Genomic DNA, 22,215 nt, shown 5'->3' with positions numbered 1-22,215 from the left:
GTAAATACCCCAATGAAATGTATCTATATCACAATGATGAAAAGTAGCAGAAATGGTTAGTTTTGTGAAAATGGGGCATTCAGTGTTAACATCTGATGACAAGCAGCATTGGCCATGAGTAACGAGTAATTAGTAAGGAGCTGGCATTCAGACCATCTCCTGATATGACATGCAACACAAGACTTTGGCTGAGATAAAACTAGAGATGTGTCTATGTAGCGTCCCCTGCAATCATCTGGTTAATACTCAAAGTGTTTGCACACTATACTCACTCTGCCTGTGCAAACAGAGAGAAAATACCAGTTTTCAGGTACATTTTGGGCAGTTTTTCCCAAAGAGAGCTTGTAACTAATGGGGAGCAGCATGAACGTTAACACTCCGGTTGTGACCCTTTTTGTAATTCCACTAAACACACCCAGCTCAGCCAACATGTGTGTGGCATCAAAGCAAAAACCACTGAATCCTAATACATCAGCCCTCTACCTCAGAAGCAGAGAATCTGAGAACAGCTGTTTCCAATTATGGCGTCACTTGCAGTCAGATAGGCTACAGCAGTTTCTTTAATATTTCTCCTCTTGTTTTCATATTGAGAAACCACATCACAGGGAGCCATTTACCAAATACCAAAACAGGGGTTACAGGCTTTGTAATGCCTGAAAGTTTTATTAGAGAACAATGTTCAACAGGCGTGTGAAGTGTGACATTCCAGAGCAGGTTTGATTTAAGATGGTTAAATGTAGTCTCTGCTCTTCATCTTGTATGTCTAGAAATCTTTTCAAAGCCTTATTACGGCTCACTATTCAAGACTAAATAGCACTAATGTTTTACGCTCACCCAGGAACGGGAAAACCAACTGCTACTCTTATCTAATGTGATTTATTTTCAGCCATTTATTAAGACTATCTGACTCAAGGCTTGACGAGGGATAAAACAGCGATGCGCAGCGTCGGCCCTCTCCACATTTGTACGGATGAAATTATAAGATGAGAGCGATGAATTACAGGCAGATGAGTGATTTACGGTAGACAGCACAGTGGGAGGTAAGTGTGTGTGTGAGACAGGCATTAGATCACAGCCATATCAAACGCATTCTGAAGTTTGATCATTGTTGCTCTGTCAGTTGGCTCTACGGTTATTTATTTCTTGGAGCTGTTACCAACATGCATGTACGTAACGTACACACACACGCTGCAGGTTGACTTTCTATTTTGCCTGGCTGGAAACCGTCACACTGGGACAGCCATCTCTCTTTCCTGGCACCGCAGCGCTCGGTGCTGGCTGCCAGGCTGCGACTGGCAAAACCCTAAAAAGCCGGGGCCCGATGCATCTTTTACAGTTTACAGGAATGTGTCAGCAGTAATCTCTTGGCGGCCATCTTTGGAAATTCAGCCCGACATACTAATGGAAGCATTGTGAAGCTCTGTAGCAGAAAGAGCCTACTCTAATTGTGTCTATTTAAAGCAGCTGTTCTCTTGACTCTCTGGCTCGGCCGCGGCCTGAATTCATCTCTAGTGATTTAATAGGTCACGCCGGGTGTTAATTTATTAGAACTTGCCATTTGTTTTTAAGTACACAGAGGTGGCTGAGACCAGAGAGCTTGTGTGGTTTCAATTAGGTCAGCGTAACTTGGCTCTCTCGTCTGTCTGATAATCTCTCCTTCATCTCCAAGGCTTTTAACGCCACTGCCAGCTAGTATTGGTGGTGCAGTGCATGAAATCAAATTTGAACGCTGACCCACTGGAAAATAGATTCCAGTGAAAGGGGGGCTTAATGGGAGTTCTAAAGGGTGGGCGTCATGTTTTCACCCTGTGCGTGCCCCAGAGAGTGGATTAAGAGCAGCATGCCAGCAGCAGTGTAAAGCAGGCCGTAGGGGAGGCGTACATGGCACAATGTCCTCTGAGCTTACCACATGGATTGGTGTAATCCACCTCTGTACAGGCGCCAGAGTCTGACTGGCTGTTTATACTGATGGCTACAGTTTGTGGAGAACATAAGAAAGTCCCTGCTCTCATGAGACTATGACAGCAGTGTGTGTGAGAAAGTAAAGTTCTGATATTGGTGGATTTTCACTGAAGTTTCTACTTTCCCCAGTGTATCAAATATTTGTACAGTGATAAAATAAAGATGAATTTTAATTTCTTTTCTACATGCCTTTGAAGAACGCAGGACAAGAGTGCAATTGTTACTTAGGAGTCACATTAAACCCTCGGCTGTGATTGGTGCTGCTCTGTCACCGGCCTCACCACACAGAGATCAGCAGCTCTGTCTCTAGCACACAAGCTTGTTTTGAAGTCAGTTGATCGTTTGCATCCAAACCAGACGTGGCTCTGGGCATTTACACAGACTGCAGCCCACGCTTCATGTCCAGAGTCATTTGAAAGAAAAACAGTTTATTTTATGTGTATGTGAAAGACATTAACTTCTGTTAGAGAGTGCCACAGAATGACATTTTGTCATCTATGGTTCCCTTATAAAAACCCAGTGGGGTCTTTTCATTGCTGCCAACGAAAAAAAGAAAAAAAAACCCATCAACGTACAAGGTTGCATCGAAAAGTCGACATTTATTACTCATGGTCATCGGGAAAATATAAAGACATTACATTAATAACTTTAGACCATCTAATTGTCTGAGGTCTTTCTGGAATGGCGACAGTATTTTCTGGAGAACTGATTGGTCAGTAGGTGGTGATTTCAATCCCTGCAGGTTAGGTTTGCATTCTAAATTACCATCAGGTATGAAGTGATTGACCTTAACCCTGAAGTTAGCTTCACATACAGGGCTCAGATAACAGAAAGAAACCCTGGGTATGTTGAACTTTGTTCTAACTGTAGCTTAGGTTGTTGCAAACCATGATATGAGAAATACTCTAATACTATTACTGTCTAATTCAGCACAGATAAGGTTTGGCTTTGTGCTATCCACGTGTCCACAGGCATATTTACAAACTGGATTATTGTTGGGGGGGTTTTCTAAGACGCACGTTTTCCGGTCGAGTTTTCCAGGCAAAAATTACATTAAAAAACAAACAACAAACATAAATGGTTGACCAATGATCTGATGGATGTTAAGTTATTGATTTTCGAATGGATCAATGGAAACCTGTCCTATAGAAAGTTTTGCTCGTTGAGATTAGACAGAATTATGAATCACGGTGGAAGGTGTTCAAGGTTCAGTATTAAGCACTAATCACTGGACCAATATTAGAGGCCAAGTATGACTTTGAGTAGCTCAGCTCATGAGCCTTCAGCTTAATGTGTATTAAGAAAGAAATGCCTTTTACCTTGTGTTTCATCATCCACTCAGAACACACATCAGGTTTTTCTACCTTCAACAGCCTACTGTAAATCATCTGTGTAGAGCTTATACATTATATGACATGTGTAATAAGTATGATTCTTATGTCCTGGCAGCATGTTCTTTATAAAATCCTAAGACTTACAGCCTCTCCTGACTCTCCGGCAACCCGACTACAGCAACTGCGATTGAAGCCCCGCAGCCTAAATGATAGCTCCCACCGTGTCATTAGGGGCAGTGCTTTCATGGAGAGGACCCCATGAAAGCACTGCCAAAAATCTCCTTGAAGATGGAGGAAAAGAAAGGCAAGGGGTATTGATCGTCTGTCCACGGATATGATACTTAAGCCCTGGTACTGAAAGCTGGAGAGCCCCTGGATCCATATCTCAAAGACTTTAATCCTGGCCCCTCTTACAGCTGGATTGGCCTTCACCTTAACCTCCCGACAACTGCTCCTGCAGATCAGCCATGGAAATTTTATTCTTCTCACAATCTGCTTTCCTCCTCTTCCCCCCTTCTCTCCTGTGCTTCGTTTCTGCTGGTCTGCAGTTATTAACAGGCCTGCACTGCATTCCCATCCGAATTCGGAGGAGGTGAGTTGATACCTGATCCCTGTTTTCATCATTTTCTGAAAAAAGTTCTTATCCTCCTTTTCTTGAATGTGAAGTTGAGAGGAAACTTAAAAGAAACAGGCATATATTACAAGTAACTTGGTCACATCAGCCTGCTGCGTGTCACATTAAGGTGTTTTGAACATCCCTCTGGTGTATTCCATTAGATAAATAGATGAGATGCATCATAAAACATATTTATAAAAACACAAGTCGGCATCATTTTGCTGGGAGATTTCTGTAATGACAATAAACATTACTATCTTCATGGTGATTGGAGACCAACACGGGCTGCTTTGAATGTATATTTGATTATTTTGAGCTTGAAAAACTCAGTAATAAGAAAACATCATACTATGTCCCTTGATGGTACTGCATCTATTCATGCAAAACTCTTCACTAGTTGCATTCAACCTGATTTTTTTAAGACTTTAAAGGTCTAGGAAATTTGGATTTTAATAGTATTCATCAGTTACTAATGATTTAAATGTTTGTCACAAGCTCAAAACTCCACCATCAGACTTTCATTTATACATGTACATATGCATGCAGTACCACTCTTACAGACCAACGGAAACCTTGACGCGTTGATTAGACAATACTTAATAAATGCACCATATTTTCTACAGCAGCCAAAAATGTAAAAGATGGAGGCAGCCAACATGACACCAACCACCAGGGACTCATTGACTTTAGCATTTGGCTAAAGTTTTACCAGAGCTTATCATGTTGGCACACTTGTCAATCAACTCAGCCCCTTACTTTTGATTCCATGGATAAATGATAGGCAGGAGGACGAATACTGAGCACTAATGAATGAGTTTAAAGACTGGACTTGGAAACATATTTCTGAATGTGAAGAAGACCAGAAAAGTAGCAGCCAACTTCAGATAAAGAAGACAGTTACACGGTCAATGCCTATCCTGGGACAGGATGTTTATGTAGTGGAGTGCAAACACCTGGACATCCACATCGAGATCGCAGCACGTTCTCTAATACAGCGGTCCCCAACCCCCGGGCCTCGGACCGGTACCGGTCCGTGAGTCGTTTGGTACCGGGCCGCGAGAGTTGAGGCTCAGGTGTGAAATGTGTGATTTTCAGGGGTTTTATCGGTTTTCAGCGTTATTTTGTTATCGTTTTTATCGTTAACTCGGTTTTCCTGGGTCTTTTCACGTGTGTTATGAATAAATCTTCTTTTTTTCGGTACCGGTACTAGTTTTATTTTGTTGTATTTATTTTATATATTATTGTATTTTGTTGTACACCTTAAAGGCCGGTCCGTGAAAATATTGTCGGGCATAAACCGGTCCGTGGTGCAAAAAAGGTTGGGGACCGCTGCTCTAATAGACCGATTCAGCTCTGTTGCCACGAGGACATACGAGTTGTTGCAAAAATTCAACAATATAGCACGTCTATCCAGCAGAGACCCATCTGTTCTCATGTTGTCTTTTTTTTTTTAAAAAAATTATGACTTGAGTTCTTATGTGCAGCACTTTGTGATTCTGTCTAGAAAGGTGTTATATAAATTAAGTTTGTCAAACTCATACACATTCAGCCACTTTCTGAGTTAACTTCAATAATTACTTCCTCCAAACCATCAACATGTCTTTTAGACCCCATTCCTACAAAACTGCTCAAAGAAGTCCTGCCATTAATTAATGCTTCAATCTTAAATATGATCAACCTATCTCTAATAATCAGCTATGTACCACAGGCCTTCAAGCTGGCTGTAGTTAAACCTTTACTCAAAAAGCATCTCTAGACCCAGCAGTCTTAGCTAATTATAGGCCAATCTCCAACCTTCCTTTCATATCAAACATCCTTGAAAGAGTAGTTGTCAAACAGCTAACAGATCATCTGCAGAGGAATGGTTTATTTGAAGAGTTTCAGTCAGGTTTCAGAGCTCATCACAGCACAGAAACAGCTTTAGTGAAGGTTACAAATGATCTTCTTATGGCCTCTGACAGTGGACTCATCTCTGTGCTTGTCCTGCTAGACCTCAGTGCAGCGTTCGATACTGTCGACCATAATATCCTATTAGAGCGATTAGAACATGCTGTAGGTATTACAGGTACTGTGCTGCAGTGGTTTGTATCATATCTATCTAATAGACTCCAGTTTGTTCATGTAAATGGAGAGTCCTCTTCACACACTGAGGTTAATTATGGAGTTCCACAGGGTTCAGTGCTAGGACCAATTCTGTTTACATTATACATGCTTCCCTTAGGCAGCATCATTAGAAGACATAGCATACATTTACACTGCTATGCTGATGACACCCAGCTCTATCTGTCCATGAAGCCAGATAACACACACCAATTAGTTAAACTGCAGGAATGTCTTAAAGACATAAAGACCTGGATGGCCGCTAACTTTCTGCTTCTTAATTCAGATCAAACTGAGGTTATTGTACTCGGCCCTGAAAATCTTAGAAATATGGTATCTAAGCAGATTCTTACTCTGGATGGCATTACCTTGGCCTCCAGTAACGCTGTGAGGAACCTTGGAGTCATTTTTGACCAGGACATGTCCTTCAATGCACATATTAAACAAATATGTAAGACTGCTTTCTTCCATTTGTGCAACATCTCTAAAGTTAGAAATATCCTGTCTCAGAGTGACGCTGAAAAACTAGTTCATGCATTTATTACTTCCAGGCTGGACGACTGTAATTCATTATTATCAGGAAGTCCTAAAAACTCGCTGAAAAGCCTTCAGCTAATCCAAAATGCTGCAGCAAGAGTCCTGACAGGGACTAGAAAGAGAGAGCAGATTTCTCCTGTATCAGCTTCCCTTCATTGGCTTCCTGTTAAATCCAGAATTCAAAATCCTGCTCCTCACATACAAGGTCTTAAATAATCAGGCCCCATCTTATCTTAATGACCTTGTAGTACCATATCACCCTATTAGAGCACTTCGCTCTCGCTCTGCAGGCCTACTTGTTGTTCCTAGAGTATTTAAAAGTAGAATGGGAGGCAGAGCCTTCAGTTTTCAGGCCCCTCTTCTGTGGAACCAGCTTCCAGTTTGGATTCAGGAGACAGACACTATCTCTACTTTTAAGATTAGGCTTCAAACTTTCCTGTTTGCTAAAGCATATAGTTAGGGCTGGATCAGGTGACCCTGAATCCTCCCTTAGTTATGCTGCAATAGACGTAGGCTGCCGGGGGATTCCCATGATGCATTGAGTTTTTCCTTTTCAGTCACCTTCTTCACTCACTATGTGTTAACAGACCTCTCTGCATTGAATCATATCTCTTATTAATCTCTGTCTCTCTTCCACAGCATGTCTTTATCCTGTCTTCCTTCTCTCACCCGAACCAATCACAGCAGATGGCCCCGCCCCTCCCTGAGCCTGGTTCTGCTGGAGGTTTCTTCCTGTTAAAAGGGAGTTTTTCCTTCCCACTGTCGCCAAAGTGCTGCTCATAGGGGGTCATATGATTGTTGGGTCTCTACCCTACCTACAATATATTTATATAAAATCTAAACGTAATAAATATATTTATTTATTTTTTATCACAAACAGGAAACACAAAAATATAATTTGTTAACAATGAATCTTGATCACTGTACTGATTAGATGAGCAGCAATGATGACAGAACAATAAATAAAACAGATTCCAGATCAGGTGGATTATTTCGGCAGTGAAAAGTCACAGATGCAGAGTTAATAACATATGCCATTAATCTGGGAAAATAAATAATTCTGTGACTTTATGTATCTTCTCATAGTGATCCCTTCATTTACAGTCATTGTAATGCTCAGACAGGATAATCAGTCATTCACTACCCAGGGCCAGTGCTGAAATATTCATATAAACCACGCTGACATGTCTATTGTTCGGGTTGATAAATACTGCCGCCGTATGAGGTCATCATTAGTGGACGGGGTGTTGTAACCCAGAGCCTTCCCTGTTAGCAACTCATCACCATAAAAACCAATGCGTGCAAGATTTCTACATGACCCTTAAGCATTGATGTGAAAGGTCAGAGGTCAAATAAGCAGCCATTAGAGCCACTTCCTGGTTATCTGTCAGGATGCTTGCTCACACTGACCTCTCTTTGTCCTGGATTTCCTAATTAAGACGAGCTGCAGATGGCAAAGCGAGTGCAGCTATCTCCTATCATTGCAACATGTCAGTGGTCATTAAAACATGAATGGTATTTCAAAAGAAAATGTGACCCATGAATTATGCTAAAAGCCGCTGATTAACGGCTTTGTTTGCACATACGTGCCAGCTCTTTTGGCTTTGTGCCCTAACTGGAAAAATGCCAGAATGATCAACCTCTTAGTTCATCTCCAGTGGGTAGCTGCAGCTCTGCAACAGCAAAAAGCTCAGTGTTGTCACAGAAATTCTCTATTAAGCAACCCAGGTGTACAATGATCTCACACACATATAGGATTGAAAAGAAAATGAGGAAACACTTAATACAGGTTGATAATTATACACATATTTTATTTATATAAATCACAACAATAGTTGCTTCAAGGTGATTTATATTGCAAGGTAAAGACCCAATAATAACATAGAGAAGAGGGCAAAATAGATCCACAATATCCCAAACACAAGCACACAGGAATGATAAAATATGTTGCAACAAGGACAAAAGAAAGACTGAAGTTTGATACAGAGGGAGAAATCAGCGGAAGTGGAAACACCGAGGGGACGACGCCGGCAAAACGAATCAGAGTGTTGGAACGTGGAACCTGGTACGAGACACAGGAGACAGCTGTCGCCAGCATAGAACAAGTAAAGAAGCCAGACGCACACATAAACAAGGCCAGGAAATGAACCCAAACTATACTTAAACTCCTATCAGGATACTTATGGAGACAGACGGGAAAAAGGACATGCTCAGAAACAGCAATAAGAACCTATGCTATGATTTTTATTTTATTTTATTTTGAATAGAATCTAAAAATCTAAGAAATCCATCTAAACAAAACCACAAAAGTGTATAAAGCCATCCGTTTATTTTGGAGGACAAAAAGGACGCTATGTGTCCCCAAGCAGTAAAACATACACGTTTAGATTTTTGAGGTCAACAACAGGATTGATCTGGATTCCCCGTTACGTTCATTCTCTATCCCCTGTGCACCAGTCGGGCCTTACATTATGAGCACCTGCTAAATATGTCGTTGGTCCCCTTTCTGCTGCCAAAACAGCCCTGACTCAAAGTCAGTGTCTTGGATTTGCTGTTGTGCTCCTCAAACCATCCCTGAACCATTTTAGCTTTGTGGTACATTGTACTGTTAAAAGGGACCACAGCCATCAGATAATACTGTTTCATTGAAAGACTGTATATGATCTGCAGTGATGCTTAAGTAGGTGGTATGTGTCAAGGTAACATCCTCATGGATGGGAGAATCCAAGGTTTCCCAGCAGGAAGGGGTCATCCAGTTATTAGAAGGCTGGTGGTTCAATCCCTGACCTCAACGTTCTGCATGCCAAATATCACTGGGCCGGATACTAACTCCAAGTTAATGTAGCCGTCGCAATATCATTGTGTGTGAATGTTAGCAAGAAAGCATTTTAGCATGAAAAAGAACTTCTGTAAGTTTGTATAAAGTGCTTTGAGTGCTCAGGTAGAGTAGAAAAGCACTGTATCAGGAACATTACATTGATCATGTGATAAATGTGGACTAGACTAGAAAAGTGCTGCACAAATGTCGGTCTGTGTTCTCCATACTGTCACCAGAGGTTCAAACATAATGGTACAAATATGCAGAGGTGGCAAAAGTACAGACATCCTGTACTCGAGTAGAAGTACAGATACTAGAGTTAAAAAAATATTCCAGTAAAAGTCAAAGTACTGATTCAACTTCTTACTCAAGTAAAAGTAAAAAAGTACACGCTCTGAAATGTAAGAAAGTAAAATCTCTTTGGATGTTTCTAGCAGCTACTTTTGTGCAAAACTCACTAAACCCTGTGCTTTAATAATGTAATAATAAAAAACATTAGAAGATGGGAATGCAAACCTTGGTCCAGCTTTTATTCTAAGTGTATTTTACTTAGTAAATTTATAAATAAATACTTCATAAATAAATACTTAGTAAATTATAAATGTAATTTACTCTGCTTGAAACAGAAGAAAATGAAGTGAAATAAAAGTGTCTCTATTTTCTGTTGCCTTGGGTGACTTTACCTCTAAACAGGAAAATGAGCGCAGTCACTGGGTGGGGTTCAGCAGGTGGGGGAACCCTAAAATCAGCTGTAGTGGCTCAGTAATTTCTACTGAGAGCTCCAGTAGATGTTGTTAGTGTGTGAATCCAACCAGATGTGAGCAGATGTTTCCTGAGCTGTCCTGACTGATTTCATCCTCCACACTGACAGCACACTCTGTTGATGCTGTCTGTTTTATAGAGGGTTTAAAGTTTGTACAAAGGTGGAATCAGTCAGTGAATCTGTGCTACACTGTAACTGTGACCATGAACCCACAGCCTCTGTGCAGCAGTCACACTGTTCCTTACTTTAAACGATCACAGTACAAACTAACCTCTTTATCCTGCACTAACCTGCAGAGGAGTTTCATGTCTTTAAACAACAAAGTTAGTCTGCCTGAGTTTTCTTGCAGCAGGTTTCCCAAAATGTAAAACATGCACATGCACAGAAAAATGTGAGGACTTTTATTTGAGCTCTACATTTCTGTGTTGTGAAATAGCACTGAGCAGTTCTTAGCTTTAAATATATCTCTGAGTAAAATCGCCTCTCATTCTTTTCTCTCACTGCGAAACACGGCAGCTGGAGCTTCAGCTAACAACACAAACCGTGTTTGCTGATGTTGGTTAGGAACATGACCTGCCACTTATTACTGATCATCATTACACAAGCAGGACTGCCTCTCATGTCTTACTCTTTAGGCTCAAGTCAGTCTGATGTATGAAGGCTCGCAGTGACAAAATAATAACTCATTAAATTCATTAAACTAAAAGTAACAAGTCCTTTTGTAGAAAGTGCAGATATTTGTTTGAAAATGTAGGGAGTAAAAGTAAAAAACTACTAAAGTAAATTACAGATACCTGAAAATGCCAACTTCCTACTTCTGTGAATAAGTCGCCCTGTGAAAGGTAGAACAGCAGCACCTTAGAGGATGCTGCATGTACACGGCCGCGCCATGCTAACGGTGCAACACTTAAAAAACATCAGGAGGTGTTTCAGTTTAGAAATAAACTTTTCTGATCCTCTAAACTCAGAATACTACCAGACCCTAGCTATAGCCCCAGCTATTCCCACAGTGATGCCACAGGTTTGTCTGTTTTTCTTATTAAGACGGGTTTGTGTTTTACTCTTTTCTAGATTTTCTTCTCTTTAATAATGTTTTAAAGAATTCTTCTTTTTTGTAACCTGGTTCATTATTTCTCTATGTAAACACAATCACAGCTTTCTGTGTTCTGTTTTCCATCAGTGTTTAGTTCTGCTGTTCTTACCGTCTCGTATCCTGTGGTCATTTTCTGTCATGTTACTTCCTGTTTTATTTTGATAGTCATTTGCTCTTTGTGTCCTGGTTTTAGTGATTTTCTGACTTTCTCATTTAGTTCAGCTGTGTCCACTTTGCCTTTATTGTTTTTCCTATTAGCCTTTTAGCTTTTTCCCCCAGTCTGCCCACTGTGGGTCTTCATGTCTATACTCCACACAGTCTGCATACACAAATGAAGCCCCAGTTTAGATCACCCTGTTATTCCACCTTTTCTGAAAATTTGTAAAAACAAATTCATGAGTAAAAATGAGTAGGCTGTAGGCTTTGAATGACACTCTCGCTCCTATAGGACAGCCCATCTCAGACTGGTTCTTGGCTCTATGCAGACTGGAGCTGCAGTTGGAGTGCCTTTTTAAACCAGTGAATACTTTCCACAGTTTAAACTTCAGTACATTTCAGTGTAGCATTCAGGCGTCCATAGCTGCTCTGCACATGAAGTGACCTGCAGTGGCACCGTGATTTTGAAAAGAGTTTACAATGGGAATGACCTAAAGAAAAGATGAATTGATCTTTGAGTATTCTCTGTGCAGCAGAGGGATTAGTCTCCATCTGGAGGGGCCTGTGGGGGGCGAGTCATGTTCAAAGACACCTGTGTTAATAAATCCTGCTTGATACTGCTGGGGGCCTCTTCCTCGACACATAATAATATCCCAAATGCCTGCCGACCGTCCTGTCAGAGCCCTATTATGCTCGCTCTGAAATGCCCTTGCACTTTCCTTTGCTGCTGCACCAGTTTAGTCCTCGACATTAGGCACCAAACAATCAAAGATATCAGGACGTGTAACGTGGTTGCTGACAGTCTTTACTCTGAGATGAATAGCTGCTCTCGCTTTGTAGACACAGACTGTTACAGACTGTTTGAGGCATTATTAGCTGGACTAGCTCGCAGTGAACTTGAACAGGACCTTCACTCTGTCATTCTAAACATTCTGGCACCAACAACTATGTCAAAGTCACTTAGACATTCCATATACTGGGTTGTTGTCCTGTAAGTGTGAGTATGGGACAAAGTGAGAAGAAGAATCCTGGTCTGGATCCTGGCTGGGGTCAGTCTGTGTGCAGCTTGCATGTTCTCTGTGTGCCTGCGTGGGTTTCCTCACACAGTCCAAAGACACATATATGTACACAAATAGTAAACGGTGTGCAAGTGTGCAAACTCTTGACATTATTTGAGGTGGGGAAAGAAAAGTCAAGTAAATTCCTCTTTAATTGAATAATTCCTCTCGTTGTCTCTCTTGCTGCCTGCAGCCTAAACAAAAGGAACAATTCATCACCAGATGTTGTGCTCCAGACCCAGGTCACAACACCACCACTCGTCTCACACTTCCTGGTAGATGACATGGAGATAGCGTTTAAGCAACGATCGCTTTGTCTCTTAAGATTGGAATTATACAGCTTAGAAAATAAATTATTTTACTTTTAACTTTTGCTTTTTATGGTTTTGAACCAGCCCTGTGCTGATGTTGGAGTGTTACCACAAACTGTTGTGGTTACATGTGGTTCAATTGTTAAAGAAAACAGTGACTGTGAACGTAGTGAAAAGCTGCTCATGAGAGTTCCTCCCTCAGCAAACCAACACTGCAAAGACACGAAACACTGTGTTTGCTGAAAAAGTGAAAGGTGAAAAACCATCTTCTCAGATTTTTCCTCACCAACTCCTGAGACGAGCAGCAGATTTTTAGACAGCACACAGAGTGCATACCAGCACATGAACACCAAAAACCAAAAGTGGTCAAACCATAGTTTGACTCTCTTCTGTTTCCCCTCACTGAGCCTGCTGCTGAGGTTTCTTCCTCTTAACCGTTTTTTCCTCCCGCTCTTGCCGAATGTTCGCTCATTATTTCTTTCTTTGTTTTTCCGACATATGTATAGACGTCTGCACTTTGCCATCAAGGCTAAAATCAAGTTATACTTCAAACTACCATTTAGCCAAAAGAATATTGGTTACTGGGATGCTGGATAGTGTTCAGAATGAATGAAGAAATAACTAATAAGTCTAATAATATGAAGAAATCTAAAGCCGAGCAGCTGTAGGCTTTAATTTGACATGTAGTCCAGAACACAGTGTTTTCCATGTATCCGTGTGAGGATGGCCCAGCGTGGTCTGAAGGCACACCAGCAGTCCACTCACTATCCTGCCACCTGTGAAACAGCTGGAACCAAGAGCACCAAAACAGCTCTTTCATTATCATTTGGTGATTTAACATGAAACAGTCAAATGTTCTTCAGCAATAAGCATTGCAGACACTTCCAGACAGCCACTGCTTGGTCTTTGCTGGGTTAAATCAGCCCAGCACACTCTGTTCGTTATCTCCAGCACCACCTTTGAAAACGTCCCTCCCTCAGAGAAGAGTGGTGCTGTGGCCACAGTTGGCCTTTGTGGCTTAATCATCAAATAGAAATAATATCAGTTACATAGGTGTGTGGAACCCCCGCCCGAGGCTTTGATAGGTGAGAGCGTCTGCTTCGCTGACACCAGACCGGAGCTCAGGGGAATTCTCACCAAACCTCCCACCTAGCGCGTCACACTTCCACATACCCTGCAGTACAGGAGGACCGAGCCTGAGGAGAGGAGCATGAATATTTGCAGGAGAAAACGGGGAGAAAAGGGGAAGGGAGTGGATGAAGTATATGGAAATGTGTGAAGAACAGGCGTGAGACTGTGCTGCGGCTCCCCTATTGTTTTCTCATTAGTGAATTGTATAAGTGACTCCGGATTCAAGCTGTTTCTGTGCAAAGCACGCACCATCAGTATGCAAGGCCGATAGAGAAAAGCAGCTTAGTGCTTATTACTGCAATGACACCTAGCAGGTGAGTTTTGAATATGCATAAAATGAATATCACACATTTCCAGCTTTAATGTTCTCATTTGCTCCAGAGTTCAACAGGCAGTCACGTTTTGCAGACTTGTGAAATCGAACTCAAACCTGTTGTAGACGGGCTTTACCAGATACTTCAGCCTGAGGGTCAGAGTATAACGGGAGGCACACATCATGCTTCTTTTTATAGACACTTTATACATTCATACATCCTGTTTTCAAAAGTTGGCTTTGTGTAAACTGTAAAAGTAAAAACAGAAAGTCTGTGTTTTTGATGTTTGCTGTTTTTATTGACATCACAGTGTCTGAACCTTTTTGGATTTGAGGTACGATCACTTTCATTCATGATCAAAGTCTTTGACAGTGAGTACTGGTACATTATACACAGACCGTCACGCAGTGCTGATCCATCTCGTTTCAAACACTGACCACATTAAAAATCAAAAGATGCAAACAAATTGAGTTAAAACAAAGAAAACAGAAACAACAGGAAAAGAATAAACTCATCTTACTGATAAATGCCAATCCATATACAGCTCTAATATAATATTTGTCATAGTGTGTCACATGATTAAACAGATTTGTTTAAAATATGTTTGATCTGAAGTTTGTAAGTGTAGTTTTCATCATAACTGTACAAACAGCCTGTGTTTTATATTAAAGTCAAGCATAGATACAACAAACTAATTCTGCTTTTCCTGATTTTGTTTGCTCATCATTCAGTATCCAAGTTATTCTTGTGTTCTTATCAGGTTTGTGCCATTTGGTCCATAACTAACTCTGTCATATCTTCTATGGCGTGAAACATGTGCTGCCATCAATATTTGCTAAATGAGTCTGTTTTAGGTGATTTAACACCTCCAGCCTTTCTGTTGTCACTGCCTGAGTGTAAAGCTCTGGTGTTCTGTGTGTGTGTGTGTGTGTGTGCGCTGATCTAACTGGGGTCATCTGTCAGGATAGTTTCAGAGCTAGGGTTGTTCAGATTTTTGGTGACTGAGTCACTTGATCTGGATCGTTAAGGTAACGAGCTGATACTGAATCATTGTTTGCAGCCTCCTCCTTCTGTACTCTGCATATCTGTTTGAAGCTTTCTGTCCATTGCACATCTGTTGGGGTGGCTGCAGCTCAGGAGGTCGAGCAGCTCATCTACTAATCAGAAGGTCGGTGGTTTGATCCCCAGCAGGCACGATATTATCCCCACAGTCTGATGCATCCATATGAATGTGTGTGAAAGCACTTAAGGATAGAAAAAAGTGCTCGTATGAATGGGTGAATAAGTCATGTTGTATAAAGGGCTTTCAGTGCTCAGGGAGCATATATGAATCAGTGCGTGTACCATCTGTTAAACAACCTGGGACGTGCAGACCTGTTTGTACAAACCAAAACAGAAAACCACAAAGTCCAGTACAAACAAGCCCACTGCAGGTATGAAGCACCACAGGGTCTGTTCTGTGCTCAGGCTGTTCTGCAGACCCAAATGCAGACTTTTAAGGTAGAACTTTATTTATTAAGTAAACCGCTGGGAGCACAGATGATGTAACAAAGGACACAAGGAGACATGAACTGTATATACACAGAAGACTGACTGAGGCAAAGTGGTGATAGTACATCTAAGACATGGTATCAGAGACGAGTGACTGTCATAATAAAGCAGGAAGTAACAAGACAGAGGAACATTTAGCACGAGACAGTGGTGTGTGATACTGCAATCCAAATAAAAACTACAATGGAACAAAAATAACACAGAATCCAAAGCATAACTACAATTACATGAATATAAAAATCCAGCACTGTTTTCCCTGAGCTGACACTCACCAACCACACAGTGGACTGCACATTTTAGGCTCTGACACTTTGGATATGAAAACACCTGCTAAAACAGCCATGAGCTCTCAGTTTTGTCTTTTGACATTCAACAGGTTCACTGACAGGCTATCTCTGGATCAGACAACAAATCAGACGTGTCTGCTTACAACTAGCCGACATGAAGTAACCAGCCTGCATGGCTCGTTTACAGTTTGTCTGAGTTATCGCTGAATATTTGAATAAACAATTTTAAAAAGCACCACAGCCTAGTGAATGTACCGTATTTTTCGGCCTATAAGGCGCAATCAAACTTTATTCAACTCATTCTTCTTGCTTCCTCCACTTCCGTGCCATTGATTCATTAATGTTGAATTCTCTGCAGCTGCTCTATTCCCATGTTGTTGCAGTATATTAATGACTAACTTTGTATTGTGGATGGATTATCTCAGTTGTTCTCCTGACTGAAGTTTGGTCCATTTACAGCATCCTGCCATGCGACTGTATTTGTCCCTGACCATCGGGAACCCTCACGTTAACTTTTATCGAGTGGAAAAAAGTTAGCGTTCATCCTCCAGCTTCACTGTTTTTATGCTAACATAGCTGTGTCGCTAGTGATCACGTAGCACATCAGTATATACCAGCTAGCCCAACTTCAGTAACCCTACAAACGTCACTGCTGTTTAGTTTTCTGTCTTCATTTATGTTGGAAGTGATAGCAGAGCTGTACGTTTTAATTGTTTCAGAAATCTCTCAGTCAGAACATGCTATATCATGTTTAGGTGGAAACCAGTGAGCTAACTTCCTGCTAACTTCCTGCTAACTTCTAACTCTGTTAGATTTAATAAATTCTGTTTTCATGGATTTTTAACTCTCAGTGATGCTGCAGTGTTCGTTTGACTTTGGGACCTGAAGCAGATGGAGTTTTGGACCCAGATTACTCAGCGAGGCTCCTGACTACGGTAGCCGTAATGCTCCGACAAGCTATCAAGCGGTGTGGCTTCGTAACTTACCAAAGTCATACTAAAACATCTTTTGACAGATTTTTGAGTGACGTGTAGCACATAAAATCGGTTCAAGGTCAGTAAGCACAACTGGAATTCATACATAAGACGCACTGTTGATTTTTGAGAAAATTAAAGGATTTTAAGTGTGCCTTATAGTACGGAAAATATGGCACTAATCTAATAATCATCATATGCACAGAGTGGAGGGTACATGTTGTGTATGTTCCAATAAAAACAATGACCGGTGTACATTCAGCAGTCATGGGCACCTTGGCTTCCTTTTTCCTCGTCCTACACTTTAGGTAAAAAAAACAAATTACTGTCATGCACAGAGTCACTTCAGTCCACATCTTATAAGAATGTAAAAATGTCCCAGTGATTAACATCAATGACAGCCAGACAGGCAGTTTTTTTTTAGCCGCATCAGGCTATCGTTCCCTTGTTTGTTGCCCTCTTCTGCTTCCATCATTCGAATCCATCCTCCTTCATCTTTGTCTGTCCCGTGAGAGAGCTTGTTGTTTACCATGTAAGAGAGAAATCATATTTGGGGGCTTATAGCTGAGGCCGAGTGCTCCCCGAGGAGGAGCCTATTACAACAGTAAGAGTGGATTAATTAGAGAGCGTCTCTGCAGAGCCGAGCCGAGAGTCTTGCTCGGTCAAAGGGGAGGCATTAATCGCTTCTCTTCACACAGGTAACAGGCTCGGCCCCGAGGGCCCCGGCGACCCAGCCAATTAATAGGGCCGGAGGTACAAGCCCACCCCACTTTATCGCTTTTTGCCCTCAAGACATTTTATGAAGAAAGGGGGAGTGCATTGGAGAGTTTTTATTTCACCTTTATTAGAGCTGGGCTTTAAAGCTGCACATGGAGACTTTTACAGTGTGTTAAACAATTTGATGTGCCAACACACACACACACACACACACACACACGAATCATGTACTGATTCAGACAGAGGAAAAAAGCTGCCTTATATGGAGATGAGTCCAATGACGAGCTGCTAAGTTGATAAATCAGCTCACAGAATGATAGCTTGAAATGATCTTAATTATTCCTGAGATTTACTCTTTGTTTGTGTTATTCTCTGTGAAATATAAATCTGTTTAAATGAGAGAAGTCTCAGCACTGAGCTCTGAACGCTGCTGAATGAGGGACAGTGATATCGCAGCAGACTGTTGTACCTCTTACGTGTTGTGCCGTCATGTCCTCCTGTCTCTGTAATGTAATGTAATGTAATGTAAACCATTCATGTGTGTAGAATCAAAAAAGGCCAAAAAACTAAAAGAAACTAAAACACACAGATGAGGTAAATATTGATATTAAAGTTAGAATATTAGCCTATGTAATCGAGTACTTATCCTCACAAACAGATATGCCACACCGCCCCGTCTCTCTTCACCTTTCTCTTTGTCTCTGAGGTAAAATCAATGTCAGTGTCCACTCGGTGCATGTTTGTAGAGCCGAATGTGATGGAAGCTGTTGACAGACTATAATTCCACCGCTAAAATATGAACACGTATTTTCTTTTATTTATATTGATCTTGTGGCACTGACGGAACACGGAACAAACAGAAAAAGCTGAAGTCATCAGTAGTGGAAGTTTTACACGACGTTCCCCTTGGAAAGGTTTAGACTTGCTCTAAAACTTCACACACAAACAATGCCAACACTTCCCTGGAAGTCTGGTAATGAAGACCTTTGTGGGGTACACCTGACTATGACGATACAATACAAGTTTTCTGTCCTTTTTTCACTAATGCAGACCTTTGTAGTGCTAACATTTAGCATGCACTTCCTTGCCAAATTTTCACTCCCTCCTCCATCTCCTCCTGTGTTTCTTCCTCTCTCCTTCTCTTTCTCTCATGACTTTCATTAAAGACTGCAGGGGCTCCTGCTGAGAGCAGCACAGGCAGGCGGAGAGACAGGCAGAACAGAGCGACCGTGGGTTAGCTGCATAGATCTGACGCCAGTTTCAACTCTTCATGCCAGTAATCTATAAAGAGTAGCAGACAGGGTGAAAGAAGGAGGAAGGTAGGGATGTGTGTGTGTGACTGGGGACTGCTGGAGGAATGAGGCCGTGGGATGAAGAGAAGTGTTTCCATATGGTGATGAAAAGCACGGATACCTGGATAAGTGCCACTAATCTGTGGCTGAGAGGTGCAGCATTTTTAGATGTTAATAATGGTGGCATGCACAGAGCCAGAGCTGCTGGCAGCAGCCAGGAGGGGAGGCCCCTCGTACTCCATCAGGTCTGAAGTGATGCAGACACTTGCTCAGCCACTATTGAACTGGCCAGTTGTGTTGTTCAGTTTAACGGCACATACTATATGGGTGCAACACTGGTGAATGACTGTGATCATAAAATACACACAGAACAGCAAGAATTACAACAAAAATGAAATGAAATGAAATGAAAACAACCAAAAAGTAAAATCAATTCTGTGACCGAGCGTTCAAATACACCTGGAGTCTTTATGGTTAGCATGTCTTACCTAGCCTCCTGTTAGACGCACGTATGGTATAAATGTGAAAATCCTGCGTGACTTTCTTCACCAGTTATCACATTCACAGGATTGTATTTTTAGTAAATGCACCTATAGTACTGCATCAACAATCCTACATTGCCTCGATCTTGGGGTAATTAGGACAACTCGAGTGTTGTCCAAAGCTCCAGTAAAAGGTATGATGTCAGTGTCTGTCATCTAAAATTCAACAGTGATCAACATACAAACAGGAACTGTAGCTGAGCTCAGCAGAGATTCCTGAGTGTGGAGAACTAATCTGAGCAAATAAAGGGTTAAAGTCAAAGCATGGTGGCTGAATCAGACAGGTGTCAGGTCTGAAGAGCAGAACTGAGGATGTAAGGAGCTACAGACACATGTGGACAAGATGATAAACTTACATGTTCCTACTTTTACAATAATTATTTAGATATCAGGTATTCTTTTGTTTGTTGCACCCTTTGTTTTTTATTAGGTTGCCAAATAAATTATAATAATTATTTTGTTTTCTATTTATATGTCTGCATCTCGCTTGCTTGTCAGGCATTGTATTGGTAGCACTGGGATAGGCATGACTGAGGTCAGTGTGTAATCAGATGGTAATCACAGAACCAGCATGCTGTTTAAGCATAAACAAGAAGCACCAGTATAATTTGATGCTTCAGTCAAAAGAAAATGAACCTAAAAATTAAGGTTTAAAAAATTACTAATTAGATCAATTCAGTTTTCTTTATACAGCACCAACTCTCAACTATAGTTACCTCAAAGCACTTTAAGTTATAGACCCTACAATAATAGATACATAGAAAAACCCAACAATCATATGACCCCTATGAGCAGCACTTTGGTCACAGTGGGAAGGAAAAACTCCCTTTTAACAGGAAGAAACCAGAACCAGGCTCAGGGAGGGGCGGGGCCATCTGCTGCGACCGGTTGGGAGTGAAAGTGAGGTTGGGGCCAGGTTTCACAATGAGCTCACCCGAAACCCTGGCTAATTGTGACCTACACCCATTTTCACACCTTGGCTCATGTGATTAGGTAGAGGATCATTAGGGGTCCATTGTCCCTCTGTGGGGGGAAACTCCCACGGGGTTTAAATCTGGGACTCTCCACCATTTGACCCTAGAACTGAAGAAGCTTCTCGGATGAGAGGCTTTTCTTTCCAAGCTCCTTAGACTACAATGACCTGGATGACTGAGAAACTTCACAGACAGCCATGCGATTTCCTGAGGTCAGGTGGCCCAGGATGTGAGTGGGCGTTAAGGCGTCTGGGGAGGATCTCAAAACTGGATTATAGATGGCAGACAGTTGGTGTCGTAAACCACCGCCTCTGTTCAAAGATGGTCGCTCACAGTGGACATAGATGCTTTTTTCACTCCTCTTTCAAACCATCTGTCCTCTCTGTCCAAAATGTGAACATTGGCATCCTCAAAGAGTGACCTTTGACCTTTAGATGCAGATGAACTGCTGAGTCTTGTCCTGTGGAGGTGGCTCTTCTATGTTGTGCCATGCGCTTGTGAAGTGGCTGTTTGGTCTCTCCGATGTAGAGGTCTGGGCATTCCTCGCTGCACTGTACAGCATACACCACATTGTTAAGTTTGTGTTTTGGAGTTTTGTCTTTCGGGTGAACCAGTTTTTGTCTGAGTGTGTTGCTGGGTCTGAAGTACCCCGGGATGTCGTGCTTGGAGAAAACCCTCCTGAGTTTCTCTGATACACCGGCTACATAGGGGATGACAATGTTGTTGCGTCTGTCCTTCTTATCCTCCCTCACTGGTGTCTGATCTTCTTTTCTGTGCCTCTTTGCTGACTTTAAGAACGCCCATTTAGGATAACCGCACGTTTTGAGTTCTTCCTTTACATGTGTGTGTTCCTTCTTTTTTCCTTCAGGCTTAGAGGGAACATGTTCTGCCCGGTGGTGTAGGGTCCTAATTACACCAAGTTTGTGTTCCAGAGGGTGATGGGAGTCAAAGAGGAGGTACTGGTCCGTGTGTGTGGGCTTCCAGTAAACTTCGATGTTGAGGTTGCCGTTCTCTTCAATGTGCACAGCGCAGTCCAGGAAAGGCAAACAGTCGTCCTTTGTGTCTTCCCTGGTGAACTTGATGTTTTTATCCATGGTGTTAATGTGCACAGTCAAGGATTCCACTTCTTGTGTCTTGATTTTGACCCAGGTGTAGTCCACATATCTGTACCAGTGGCTGGGTACTCTTCCTTTGAAAGAGCCAAGAGCCTTCCTTTCCACTTCCTCCATGTAAAGGTTGGCTACAATAGGTGACACGGGGGAGCCCATGGCACAGCCATGTTTTTGTCTGTAGAAGCCTTCGTTGTATTTGAAGTATGTTGTGGTGAGGCAGAGGTCTAACAGTGTGCAGATCTGATCGGGTGTGAAGTTGGTCCTGTCTTCCAAGGAGCTGTCTTCTTGTAGTCGTTTTCTGACAGTCTCCACGGCCTCCGTGGTGGGTATGCAAGTGAAGAGAGAGACTACATCAAAGGACACCATGGTTTCATCTGGATCCAGGGTAAGTTTCTGGACCTGGATGGATTCCACCAATTTGACCCTAGAACTGAAGAAGCTTCTCGGATGAGAGGTGAAACGTCTTCAGGCAACTTGAAGTCCAGACGCTTTTCTTTGCAAGCTCCTTAGTCTACGATGACCTGGATGACTGAGAACCTTCACAGACAAATGTTATGTTTATTCACTTCATTT

This window comes from Perissodus microlepis, chromosome 19 (genome assembly GCF_051167445.1).
Source record: "Perissodus microlepis isolate ML-2025 ecotype Zambia chromosome 19, ASM5116744v1, whole genome shotgun sequence".
Lineage (NCBI taxonomy): Eukaryota > Metazoa > Chordata > Actinopteri > Cichliformes > Cichlidae > Perissodus > Perissodus microlepis.
Note: the sequence above shows the minus strand (reverse complement) of the source record.